The sequence below is a fragment of the Lytechinus pictus genome, chromosome 3, assembly GCF_037042905.1.
Source record: "Lytechinus pictus isolate F3 Inbred chromosome 3, Lp3.0, whole genome shotgun sequence".
Classification (NCBI taxonomy): domain Eukaryota; kingdom Metazoa; phylum Echinodermata; class Echinoidea; order Temnopleuroida; family Toxopneustidae; genus Lytechinus; species Lytechinus pictus.
Window position 1 is genome coordinate 45,052,534 of NC_087247.1, and position 14,233 is coordinate 45,066,766.

At 34.7% G+C, this 14,233-nt stretch overlaps 1 long non-coding RNA gene across 1 annotated transcript; it reads right to left on the minus strand.

Moving 5' to 3' along the window:
* Positions 1–1,125: 1,125 nt before the first annotated feature.
* LOC129257162 (uncharacterized) lies at positions 1,126–9,572 on the minus strand. The gene is made up of 2 exons (XR_008584139.2): positions 9,483–9,572; positions 1,126–7,120 (listed from the first exon to the last, which is right to left on the minus strand). It is a non-coding gene; the product is annotated as an uncharacterized LOC129257162 (long non-coding RNA).
* Between the last annotated feature and the right edge of the window lie 4,661 nt (positions 9,573–14,233).

Genomic DNA, 14,233 nt, shown 5'->3' on the forward strand with positions numbered 1-14,233 from the left:
AAAAAAAAGAAAAGAAATGCAGTGAAAATCAAGCAATAACTTAGATAGAAGAAGTACCAACATTGGTACTTCAAATCATCAATATTGAACTTTGATTATAGAGGGGACATTATCCTTCCCATGGCATTAATGACAAAAATGACAAACACTAGGATAACATGTGAGTGATTTCAGAAACAGTTTACGTGTAATTGATTTAATGAATATTAAAGGTGTACTCCGGGCTGAAAATAGTTATATCTAAATAAATAGAGTATAATTCACTCAGCAACATGCTGAAAATTTCATCAGAATCTGATACCAAATAACGAAGTCATTGAATTTTAAAGATAAGCAATATTTTCTAAAACCACTTATATGATATCATGAATATCCATTAGATGGGCTGATGATGTCACATCCCCACTTTCCTTTTCTTATATTAATACATGAAATCCTATTTCCCCCCTTTTTCATACATGTCACGTATAAATGATATGTCTCCCTTATAATAAGATAAGTTTCAGCAATGAATATCTGATACATTCAATCAGATTACAAAAAATACAAAAGAGCAAGTGGGGATATGACATCAGTTTGCTCATTGAATATTCATGAAGACATACATAGAACTATTTCACCTAAAAAATGCAAATCTTTAAACTGTTATAACTTAGTTACTTGTCTGATTTCGATCAAATTTTAAGTGTTTTGTTCATCTCATTTTTTCTTTATCTGATCAAATCATATATTATCATCCTGTATTACCACTTTAAATAGTGAACACGACTGAAAATAATTCATGATTGGTTTAGTCTAATTTCTTATTTTTTAAGGTTATTGTTTATTTGAGGGTAGTAGGAAACCAAGTATTACATTATTCCACTTTGTACATATAATATTGTTCTTTTTGCATAAACTATTATTAATTGATGGCAGGAGTTACATTTGATTAAATTAGAATTAATATACTTTGATAGTCAAAATTTAAATAACATCAAACCTAACTTACCCGTGAAAAAATCACTATCAATATAAATTGAAGAGAAAAAAAAAGATTAAATATATATATAAATTTTCAATCTCACACAAGTTACCCGCACATTTATAGTTTCAAAACTTCAAAGTACCAATTATACTCGAGTCAATGAAATTAAATCGTAAATGTAATCACTTGGTAAATATAATCAATTTTTGAAGGAAGATGAAAACATATAGAGACAAAAAGATTGCCTCACACTGTCTGCTAAGAGCCAAAAGGTCATTGAAGCTATGATAAGTGAATCTTCTGGTTCTCGATGTGCTTGGACAACATGCATACTTGTGAGGTGCATCAATGCTCTGGATACTGCACAATGTGAACCAACATTAAGAACTTTTACACAGATAAAAAGTCAATTGAAATAACTACGTATGTCGCTGGAATCAAAGCCAGATCAGGAGACCTGATATAGTAGCAGTATTAGTTTGCAAAATAACAGCATTACTATTGCAAAATCTTCATTTTTGAAAATGAAATGAAATGAAAATGAAACTGAACTTTATAGACCAATAAACAGTACTTATGAAATTAAATAACCTGTTTGAGGACCTTCTACATTCAAGTATGTTTACCCATTTTGTAGTATGCACTAAAAATTGGGGAAATTAATAAATATACCTTGATCAAATTATTGTCACAAAATATATTTTCAATATATGGCATTTACTCATTCAAATTTGGCATATGTATTTGTTTTATCCCAATTTATCAAATAAAAGTGGTTTATATAATATTGTATACAGTGATAATTCTTATAATGTGAACACATAGGATTGTGCATCTACTATCCTTTTGACAAAAAAAGTGAACAATTTTGAAGAATTCAAAAAATCAAAGCATCATAGTTCTGATCTGCCTAAAAGCAGTATTGAACTTTGCCATCATATACAGTTCCATGATAATGAAACCAAGCAATGAGAGACATAATTTGACTTGTAAATTGCAAAAATGAGCCTTTCCATCATGAATAAAACACTATTAAAAGTCACCATATACACTACTGCGAAAAAGGCCCTTCATAAGTTTGTTTACATATTTACAAAATGAGGAAGTGATTGCCAAAATTATAAAACATTCATCAAAATTCATTGTCAAAACATGAATACGTCAAAATACTGTTCTGTAAAAACATTGTTTCTTCACTCAAAACCAAGAGGGCAGCTATACTTTCAATCAAATCAAATTCTCCAGAATGTAATACAGCAATTTGCCTATATGCTTTAGAGGAATATTTAGGCAAAACCTAGGTATTCTACCCTATGAATCTATGTAAATGCATCTATTCTTCAGATTTTAATGTGTTTACTTCGAATTGTATACTTTTTTTTTCAAAAATGAGCCTGCAAATTCATAAATATCTTTGCGATGACTCAAGGAATATAAGGTTCCTTTGTGATCCCAAGACTATATAAAAATATAATTGCACTAAAAGTAATATGTTGATATTTTGAATTAAAATAATTAGTATATTACAATTTTGGCTAAATGTGAAAAAAGGGATTGAAGAAAGGAGATTGAAGAGAGGAGATTTGTGATATAACTTAAGTGGGAAGAACCAAAATACACACCTCATCTCTGAAAAATATGTTTAAATCTTGAGTCGCCCACCAGAGTCACTCGGCACTTAATATTCCAATGGTATGTAAAGTCATAAAATATTTTCATGAGCAGCTTAATTATGACTTAAGTGTGTGTTTACTTACCAATGACTTCACAGTCAGAGTACGCACAACCTATTGCGAACAGTCCTAAATTATATGCTTATGCACATAGGGTTATAGTTAAAAAGTCCATGATTGGCAACGTTTAAGATGTCCGGAGTTGTATACTTAACCAGGCGCGGATCCAGGGGGGGGGGGGGGACACAGGGGGCATGTGCCCCCCCCCCCTTTTGAGAAGCAAAATTAAGATGTAATGTAAAAATGCCATTAAAACCGAGGTGTGCCCCTTCTTTTGAAATTGAAGACCTTTTTCCTTTTTTTTTGCTAGTCAAATTTTTTTTTCGGGTATGAAATATCCTTAATTTGTGGTTGAGCACCTTTTTTTTTTTTGGGGGGGGGGGGGGGGGGCTTGTCAAAATTTTCCTCAGAAAAATTTGCCCCCCCCCCCCCTTTTTGGAAAATCCTGGACCCGCCCCTGTAGTTAACTATCACAATATTTCTCATTCGCATAAAAGTCCTTGGTTTAGTGACACACTATTCTGAAAACCATATCCTTTATTTCCACCATGAATGTGTGGGTGTGAGTGCTCGGGGGTGCCATCAGTCTTGGTATGCATGAACACTGGACAATCATTGTGAAACCACAATTGGTTGCATGGTTTTTAATGTCTGCTTTACTTATTAGCATGCATCCATAGGACTGATGGTTGGTTTAATATCTTATCCATGGGACCTAGCAATTAAAACAGATAGCTTGTCAAGGGGATCCAAAATGTATAAAGTTCATATTCTAATCAGGCTCCAAGATTGCTCACTGTCACACCAATAGTCTAGAGTAGATCCAGGCACAACCCCTCTCCCCATGTATGACTTTTATCATATCGACATGTGGCAGCTTAAGTGTTAAATGCAGTGCATAAAATTTCTATAAAAAAATCAAGAATTTTATCCAGCTTCTGTCTGAAAATCCCTCTTGGAATATACTACTGCAGTCTACAACCTTTGGCAGATAGATGGAAAGAATACATACAATGCGTAGTAGACTGATGACATTGTTCATGGTGAAGTCCTCCAGAAAATTCCTTCTTATTGAAATGAGATATAATGAAACCTGGTATTTACATCTGTGGTGGGTAAATTATCTCCAAATAGTAATTGAAGACTCTATAAATGCTGCTTCATGAAGAGAGTTAGGATTCAAAGTTTATTATATTGACAGACTGGCTTTAGTGCACTTGGTGCATAATCACTGAGTGTTTTGTTTTTCATTCAATTTCAACAAACCTCCTCTAATAATGTCAAAGTTCCAATAGTTACAGGTGTCAAGTACTGAAGAGGTCAAAAAGAATTAAAGAATTAAAAAGACAGGATTATGATTTGGAGATGTTTCTGCTTAACCTTAAACTACAATATCCTGAATTATGTTTATTCAAATTGTCAAAGATGTATTTGTCTTTCTTATGTACCTCTGAAAAAGATTGATATTCTACAATGTATTCTAACAATTGATACTATCCTTGAGACATCTAATTTTCTTTCAACAAATAAACTGGCCTTTACAAAATGGAAACAGTAAAAAAAATCACTTTGGGGAGCAAAATGAGTGGAAAATGACAAGACACCTGTGGAAGAAAACAGTCAAATCTTCTCTTTATCATAAAAATCACAAATCTGCCCAATAAAAAAAGGCAGACTGTCCTACTATGATACAAAATATCTTAGCTCATTCACAAGGTTTCAATTCTGTGCATCCAATTTACCAGGGAGAAAAAATCCTCGTGTGAATGAATATTATGTTTCCATTTATAATCATTTTAGCTTTAAGTTAGTTTTGATTTTTATTCCTTCTTGATAGCACACAATTATGCACAATGGTCAAGACTGTAAAAAGGAAAACTGTACGGTACAACTATCCATTAGAATTACAACACTTAAATAATCATTTGTCATCAAAAGACAGTCATAATCATTATAACTTCATATCAACTCTCTACACAAATAAATCCATTCATAGACTTGCACAATAGACTTTGATATACCTCCAACATATATACTTATGACATAAACAAGACTTTTATCACCAAAAATGTACAAAACCAAATGCATATATAGAGTATCGAGATTGTTTATGTGTCAAGTAAACTTTATGTAAAACATAATTTTTCCTTCTTCATAATATGTAATAGTATCTACAAATATATGTCAAAGTGTCATTTCTTCAATAGAGGAAACAAGAGAGTACTTGAAGAAAAAAAATCAAGAATAAATTTATTTCCTCTTAACTTGTTCTGTAATACTGACACTTTATAAAGTTAGTTATAATCACAAAAACACTCGCCGCAAGGCACTCATTTTGCACATACCTCTGGTGTTTACTACAAAGCCTAAGAGAAGAATACAATAATTTGGTGAGAAAAGGATTATGTAGTCTAAATAAAGAGACTCACTAAATGGAGTAAGAGAGGGAGAGAGATAGAGACAGAAAGATAAGAAAGAAGTTACTTTGTTCTATATGCAATGCTGCTCTACAAACAGCACAGACAGAAAAAAAACTACCAGGTAAAATCCTGATATGTTCTTTCTTTCAAATGGTTGACTGGAATGAATAGACCAACAATAATCATTCAAAAACAAAAAAATATGCATAAGTCAGGAAGAAAAATTCTAACATGCTAAAGTATGCAATGCAAAATCAATTGAAAGCCTATATGACTACTGAATAGTCCGAGACATGAAAAAGCGACAAGTGTGACATAGAAAAAAGAACCTTCACTTTTAAAACTTTCTAAAAATTTGTCATTCAAATCTTGAAAATCCATTCCCAAAAAAGTTTTATTCAACACAATATTTACAAGAAGAGATACATATAACCTGGACATAACTGCTAGGGGACTAAAATGAAATAACAGCATACATTATTTGTAACAGAGGATGTTGTTCATGTGAACATTAAGGGAGAGATAAGAATACAATAGCCATTTTCATGAAAATCCATCCAAATCATTCCATAATCAACTACTTTTCATTATATTTATAGTATAATGAAAAGAAAATATAACAAAAGACATCAAACACTGTTTGATTTGTAGCTCAGGTTCTAACAGGTATGAACTTATTTTGCTCATAAGCTTACATTTCACCTCCTTTGCCTTATGAAAATGCCATTTGAAATGACATCTCAATTGTTAAGTGCATTCTCACAGGACAATGTATATACTTTGCTTCATAAACGTGGCTCAAATTGACCATTCTTCACTTATCATCAGCTGTATGTTTTGATTGGCAATACATAACAGCTTTAACTACAATGTACAGAGAGTTGGGCTCTTGTTTTCTTTTAAAAATTGTATCTTTCCCTAACCATTATGAATCATTGAAGGAAAAGTTTACCATGAGCTAAGTTGGTTTTAATAAAAGAAGGAAAAAATCTTGGTAAAGCATTGCTGAAATCCATCAAATCATATAACAGAGTAATGGAATTTTCAAGTTTTGATTTTGTGATGTCACAAGCATGCAAGCACCTCCCACATGTGTCATGTGATATAAATTCCATGAAATGCAATTTTCTAAGAAAATTAAAATTGATTTTATTCGTGCATTCATTGTTTCATCAGAGATGTAATCTCATATCAGTCTTCATAAACCATCAAAAAATGAAAATATATGGAATCATTACATGCCATGTGGGGCAGCTGCTTACTCGCATAAGACATAACAAACTGAAAAAAAATAAAATCCTAACCCTCTTATTCTTTTATCGATTTTTGTCAAACCTCCACCAATATTTTTTCTATAATTTTTCACTTTTAATATAACAAATTTATTGTCAGGTAAACTTCCTCTACAAATGAAATTTATTCCTGTGAAATAGAGGGTTGAATGTTCCAGAGGAGATTTTTTTTAGAAACACTCTTGGGGGAAAAGGATAACAACACCATGATGGGCATTTCAATTGGTATGTTCCCTTTGTCTCATCTTAGATGTTAAAAATAGTTAAGTGCTTGCTGGTTGAAGGCTGCATAATGCTAGCACACATGCTAATTCAGACAGCTATTTTGGAAGGCTGGATCTTGACAGCTCAATGCAACAAGAAGTGGCTTTTCAGCTTTACACAATCTCAGTTCACATTTTATCCAGGATGGGACAAAGCTCTCTCAAGAGTCTTGAGCAGGCTCTATGCAGGGAGGACTATTCTGGAGGACTGTGGTCCCAGAGTGGATTGAGCTGCAAGGATCAGACAGGGTGCTATGGAGGGGGTTTGGAGGGTATGAGATGGGTTGCCATGGCGATGATATAGCTAACTATCTGAAGAGGCTTCTTGGTTGTTGCTCTCCTCCAACCTGCTGTTCTCTTCTTCCTTCTTTTGTAATTGTGCCTTCACATCACCTAGCCCTAGCTTCCTCATGTGTCTGACCACTGCTGTGGCATTGAAGGCTTGCTATAGAGTGATACAGAGACATAGAGAGACAAGCAGTGGTAGATAGACCCAGAGATGGTGAGAGAGAGAGGGAGAGATAGAGGGAAGGGGATAAGTAAAACAAAACAAAAAAATGAATGAGAGAGATATAGACATTAACTCATTTTGAATTCTAATACATACATTCACATTTATTACTACCATTCATGCTAGAGCGGAAAGATGCTAACATGAGTATTGACTATTATGCACTTTATTTGCAAATGTGGTTTCATGATTTTGTTGTTCTTATATAAAAAGTTGACACCATTGCATTATCATTGTCAAGTCCAAAGAATAGAAAGTGGGAACCCCATAACAGGTAAAGGAAAGGAATTTTCAATGTTAATGAAGAGAGGGCCACTGTCACTTGCATCCTTACCATGGATCCACTCACTACATACCCCAACGAACAAGTCCAATCTTATATGGCACTACTAAAAAAAATTCAATTCAAAATCAGCTGAAGTTTGATGAAGTTCCTCAGAACTGAGCAGCATACTCGGGAGCATACTCTCCTTGACCTTAATAAATATTACTTTGGTAATAGCAATCAATAATAAAAGCACTGTGGGCAGGTGATCAAAAGATGCCTCAGCAATATTACCAACCTAATCTTATGAGAGTGTATTCTATGTAGTACCAGACTTTAACTTAGTGTTCTATAACTTTATGACAGATTAGGATGGTGCTAGGTAACCTGGTGCAAACAAGCAGGATCAGAGTTTAGACATGTCAATACCGATCATAATAATTATGATATTCTGTAAGTAAAGAGTCAAACATATACCTTTTAATTATCCTATTGTTTGATTTCTATACTATAGTTCAATTTTTTTTCCTGAGGAAGCCAATTACAGTATTATTGCCAAATAAGCATTTCAATGTTGTAGCCTTATTTATATCATACTATCAGTGTTCTTTGTAATAAATACATCATTGATAAGGGAATCGGGTAGGATTTCTTGGCTTTAAGTATAGAGAGATCTTGGTGACTTTTTGCAGAACAAATCCCTAGAATCTTAACACAGGACATGAGTAGGTGATTCTTTTGTTAATATTGAATATATAACTCTCCTGTTTTGTATGAACTAGACATCACATCTTAAAGAAAAAATATTAATAGTGGGCACTCTTTAACACAAAATGAAGCTTTTTAAAGGCATAGGTTTGAAAGTATGACCACCAAACTTACACCAAGCACTGTAGCATTCAATATGTCAACTCATAAATTTGATGACTTAGTGTCATTCCTTGTTTAAAAAGTCACAAAAATTTAACCCAGAATTTGCACCTTATTATTTATAAAAGGCCAACATTAAGAGATGTATCTCAATTTTCAAAAATTCACAAAACAATACCACAGAGATATCATCATGGATCAAGAAATTCTGCACCACATCCAGACTTGGCCTTGATATCTGAAGATAGCGCAACTCAATCACTGTCACATCAAGATAAGGTCCCATTGTTACATAAACAATAAACATCAGCATAGGCCTGGCTAAACACAATTAATTACTCATCAAATCATGTCATGTCATAACAAAAAATAAACTGGTGATGACAAGAGTATGATAAACGCTGTAGTGGGGGAACTATAACCTTTGGAAAGGTTTTATGTTAGGAGGATGGGGACATTGTCCTTCATGTGTCCTGGGGGCCCATAACACAAAGCTTAACAATGATCGTAGAACATTTTCCTACGATTGATTCCATTGACTACAATGTAAAACCAATCGTGAAAATCAAGCGTACAATTAATTGCTAACCTTTGGACTCTGTTTCATGAAGCTCTTTGTAAGTTATTTTACACACAAATGGAACCTCATTTTTTTACAATTAAATGTAGATCCAAATTATCCTGGGAGATGTTTAATAAGGCTGTCAAATTACACAACTTTACACACAGCTGGTGACCTGTTCTTGGGTGCCAAATAAATTTCTCATTAATTTTATTTCCTTTCACATCCGGTCTTTTCCATAATCATTTTAGATTTTCAGTTGGTTTTTAATTTATATTTCTTCTTGATAGCTTGCTAAGAAATCTGAAATGCAAAGGGTTTTTTTAAGTCAATTTAGATCAGTGTAGAGAATATTCACTCCCAAGATGTTAACATTTATAAATTAGGGTATCTCATGTAGCAAAGTACAGGTAACCAGTCATTCAGATGGTAGTGCTAATAAGCAGCTTCATCAAATGACCCCCCGTGGATCTTTTAAGGAAAAGGTCTGAGTACGCATTCTTGAATTTTGTATTCCAATCATTTGTAAACTTATTAAACAGCCCAAGGTTTCACTCCTAATTCACAATGATCATCATTAAAAAAACAGATTCACATACCTTCCATTTTGTCTTTGCAAAGTTTTTCTTGATGTTCTCACTGACTACAGAATGGATATTCTTAGTAAGAGCTGCGTTTCCTGAAATCCTACAAGAAAAAAAAACATGAGAAAGAAAGGAGGGTTAAATACATTCTTAAGTCAATTTCATGTGTTGCTATACTGTTCAAGACATTGGCGATAAGGCTGCGCCTCTGTTTTTGCTAGTTGTATATTACCAATGAATTAATTCATCCATGATTTTGATATGTTGTCTCCCCTGCTTCTCTTTCCTTCATGTTTTATACCTAGTGTCTGTTTTCTGTACCCTCTCCACTCATAATAAAGGCTTAAGGCTGTGTTCAGTTAGAACAACATCACATTAACACATGCATTTTGGGTTGAAGTAACCGACAAAGTGTGGGACTGCCTCGCAGTCTTGAACTTCCGACTTTGAAACGGTAATTGATGAGGAACGCGAAGAAAATGAGCAAAGAAACCATGGCCATGTCGTGTGTCGAGCTGCGGATCATACGTCCCGACCATGAACGGGGGCGAGAAGGGAGCGCGGAAAAAGACTTTGAGGGAAAAGCTTGGCACATAGACAATGCACGGCGAGACCCCCTGCGACGTAATCGAGAATTAATAATATAGAATAATATAGATATTATTTTCTATGAAATTTTCCAGATTATGTATGTGTGAATTTTATTTGAAGTGATTGAATAATACAGATTACTACAAAACAAAAAAATATAAAGATGTTGTGATGCCAGTGAAACAAGCAGGGAAAAATAAAAGTATCAAAATCCAAGATCTCTTATTTTACTACTTGGAAATACCATATTATTATATAATGTTGCCCTCTCCCCGAATGACCCCCCCCCCAAAAAAAAAAAAAAAAAAAACACTGCCCCAGTTGTTTAGACATTTTGTAATCTGATATGAATTGGCAAAAGGGTCAATGCAGAATTGACCAAACATACAATATCAAATGTGTAATATAATCAAACTCTCATCAATCTACCATATGTCAGCCTCTTTCAAGCCATTAAACATTATCAGAATACATCTTTAGTCCAACACCTTCAGGCTCTTCAAATATCAAGAGGAATATGAATAATACTGTTAGTGGAAAACATTGACATGAAAAACAACAATGAAAAGTAATACTTTGCCAAGACACTGACCCCATTTACACATACGAGTGAAGGCAGCATGAGGCAGGCCTCACACCGCCTTGAACGTATGTGTAAACACCCAAGTGGACTGACGTCGCCTTCTCGTATGTGTAAACACAAAGCGGACTGAGGTCGGCTTTCGGGAGTCACATGATCATTGGCTTGCGCAATAGGATGCGTCATCGATTTAGCTCTATTGTATTACCTTAGTATCACACTCTTTCAAAAGGCCCTGCTGCTGGCCGCCGAACCATATTTGTAAATGGGGGTTTGTCAAGGCGCCTTCAAGGCGGGCACACTATTTCCCCGCCTTCTTGTAAAAAATGATATGGACTATTTTGTTAAATCCATGAATGCAATTTTTATTGCAATGCCACATTATTCTGATCAGAATTTAATCCAGACTAATTGAGGGTGAATTCATGAAAAGGAGCTTGAAACTTCAATTAGGGGCAAGAAATAAATCTACTCAGACTGATAGGAAACTAGGTTTGACCCAGCTTTTCACAAACACAACCAGAGTGCCCTCTATACCCGCTCAATGGGGATTGTATTACATGGGATCTTGCATAGATAATGCAGCGTTGAAAGACATTAGCATTATCCCAGATGAGCAAGGGGTGTCTTCCAAGCTGCGCACCCCCTCAGTCTTCTGGCTCCCTCGTGGTTGTGAAGTAGGCTGGTTTAATGAGCAACGATTAATCAGGAATATTGGTGTGTCATTATGCGCTGCTGCTAATTACAAGGACACAAGTGGATACTGTTGTGATTGACTGATTTAGAGAGTACACAAATAATACACCTATGTTTACTTCAAAAGCATTACTGATTTCTTGTAATTGATTGGAAGTGATTGTAGAATATTATTTTTTATACAAAATTCTCACTCTTTCCAATATGGGTTCTTAATTATGATAGTACTTAAAACCAGATTTCTAGCATAGTGGGTAGAATGCAGAGTAGTACGTCTGCTTCAAAGCATAGGTCTACAGCTTAGATGTGACTGCATCCTTTGAACATTACATGCAAATGTACAAAGCTTTCTATGATACAACTTAGGAATACCGAACATTAAACTGTTCATCACTGTTTTAAGGAAAGTTTTTAAGCAAGTGTAAGATTTTGAAAACTATATCAATAGCATTTGAATGAAGTCTTGATTAGGTTTTCCATTTTGTAGGATCATGTCTCACTGAAGATCACTGTATACAAAATGGTTTCAATTGCATTTTGTTCATTTCCCCCTGCACATTTATGAAGGAAATATGTGAGTGTGGGGCTGTAAGCAACTGCTTCTGAAGTTCTGAACATCACTAGTAATGTAGATATCATTCAAATGCTAGTAATTTTCAATTGGTATTAGTATTACTTTAACTTACTAAATGTTTCCCTCATAAAAATGGGTTTCCTTTTTTGATAATGCACCCTGTATAGAAACGATTAGCGAAATCAATCATTGTTATCAACACAATGAAATGAGTGCCTAGATAGAAAACTATACTGAGAAAATAACTGATATTTGATGTCAATTAGACGATTATGTTGAAGCAATATAGGAAGGGGAGACAGAACAATATATTGTAGTTCAGTTTAATTAAAACAAACTTTGCTGTTAATATTATAGGATATCATGTAGTATAGAAAAAGGAGCTACTCAGCGCAATTCATAACAAAAATGGTGCTGAAGAAACCAATAAAATAAATACATGAAGGCTCAAAACAAATGCAATTAGAAATGAATAGGAATAGCTATTGCACTCAAAACAATATTTTCATATTTGGACAGAATATACTTTTTTATGACATTTGCTCCAGCAACAATTGCTGCGCTATAAATTCCACACACTAATCAAATAGCTAACTTCGACCCTGGTTTTAATACTGCACCATACCCTAAACCTAGCATAAAACATAACCTTAACCCTACATCTTAAATATAAAGCCCAGAGCTTGTCACAGGACCAAAAGTGCACCCTTAAGCATGGTAGTTTTCTGTCCACTTGCACTTTATCTTTTTCCCATTCTGTGGGACAGATTACCTGTTACCTCGATGTATTTCATAATCACCATTGCTACATTGGTCAATTATCTTTGAGTTGACCTACATTAATATATACATTCATCGCTTCTGGCAAGTTTTTGATAGGCTTTATACCAGGAACATTTCATGCAACTGCATGTTTAAGAGGCTATATTAGACACAATTATGACATTTCTTTTTGGAGAAAATGATATGAGCTATTACAGAAATAGATGTGAATGAATGAGAGATATACTGAATTCTTCATGATCATATTCATCTAAGTAAACTGAATTCATGTCTTTCTTTTGAATATCTTCAAATAGATAGAAAAGAGATTAAAAACTAATTGGGGAGCTTCATCAACGCCAGTGCCTGTAATGAATTATACAAAAAAATATCAACAAGAATATTGTCATAAGGGGAACTACAAACTGGGGCTTGTAAGACGTATATAGAATTCAGAAACTCTAAGAATAAGGAAAGGCTTCATTATCAAGTGTTAACCAAGCATAGCTCTGAATATATCAGGTCGTTATTAAGAGTATCATGCAACGGAAATGCCTAAGGCCATAGGTTTCTATGCATTTGATGTTGTCCCATGCGGCATAGGACGATGAAAGCGAAACGAACAAGGAACAAGAGTGTTGCTAAGGCGAGCACATAATACGCCTGCCTGTAACGCAAAAAATTGAGTTATTGGTCAAGCAAGAAAAGTGGAAGATGGTGACTTCACCTTTGACCTTCTGACCTAACAAGGCAAAAGCGATTTTGTGTCTCGCCCACTTATGAAAATAACCAGAAATATTGTGATTTGCAAGGGCACGCAACAGAATTGTATAGAAACTTCATTGTGAAATGACTGGGATGAAATAACACTTGTCATAAGAGTCTTGCGTGTAAAATTTAATGTTGACCTGAAAATGACCTTTGACTTTACCATGTGACCTCCAACTGCAGCATAACATGCAGGTCCCCCAAGTCCATCTACCTTCCAAGTTTGGTTGAAAAGTGACTTACGGTTGCGGAGTTAAGTGACATAAGAGAGTCTTGCATATAAACTTTAACGTTGACCTGAAAATAGACCTTACCATGTGACCTCCAACTGCAGCATAACATGCAGTTCCCCCAAGTCCATCTACCATCCAAGTTTGGTTGAAAAGTGACTTACGGTTGCGGAGTTAAGTGACATAAGAGAGTCTTGCATATAAACTTTAACGTTGACCTGAAAATAGACCTTACCATGTGACCTCCAACTGCAGCATAACATGCAGTTCCCCCAAGTCCATCTACCATCCAAGTTTGGTTGAAAAGTGACTTACGGTTGCGGAGTTAGGTGTCATAAGAGAGTCTTGCATGTAAACTTTAACGTTGACCTGAAAATGACCTTTGACCTTACCATGTGACCTCTGACTGCAGCATTACATGCAGGTCCCCCACGTCCATCTATCATCCAAGTTTGGTTGAAAAGTGACTTACGGTTGCGGAGTTACACTGTAGGTGTCATAAGAGAGTCTTGCATGTAAAATTTAACGTTGACCTGAAAATGACCTGGACCTTACCATGTGACCT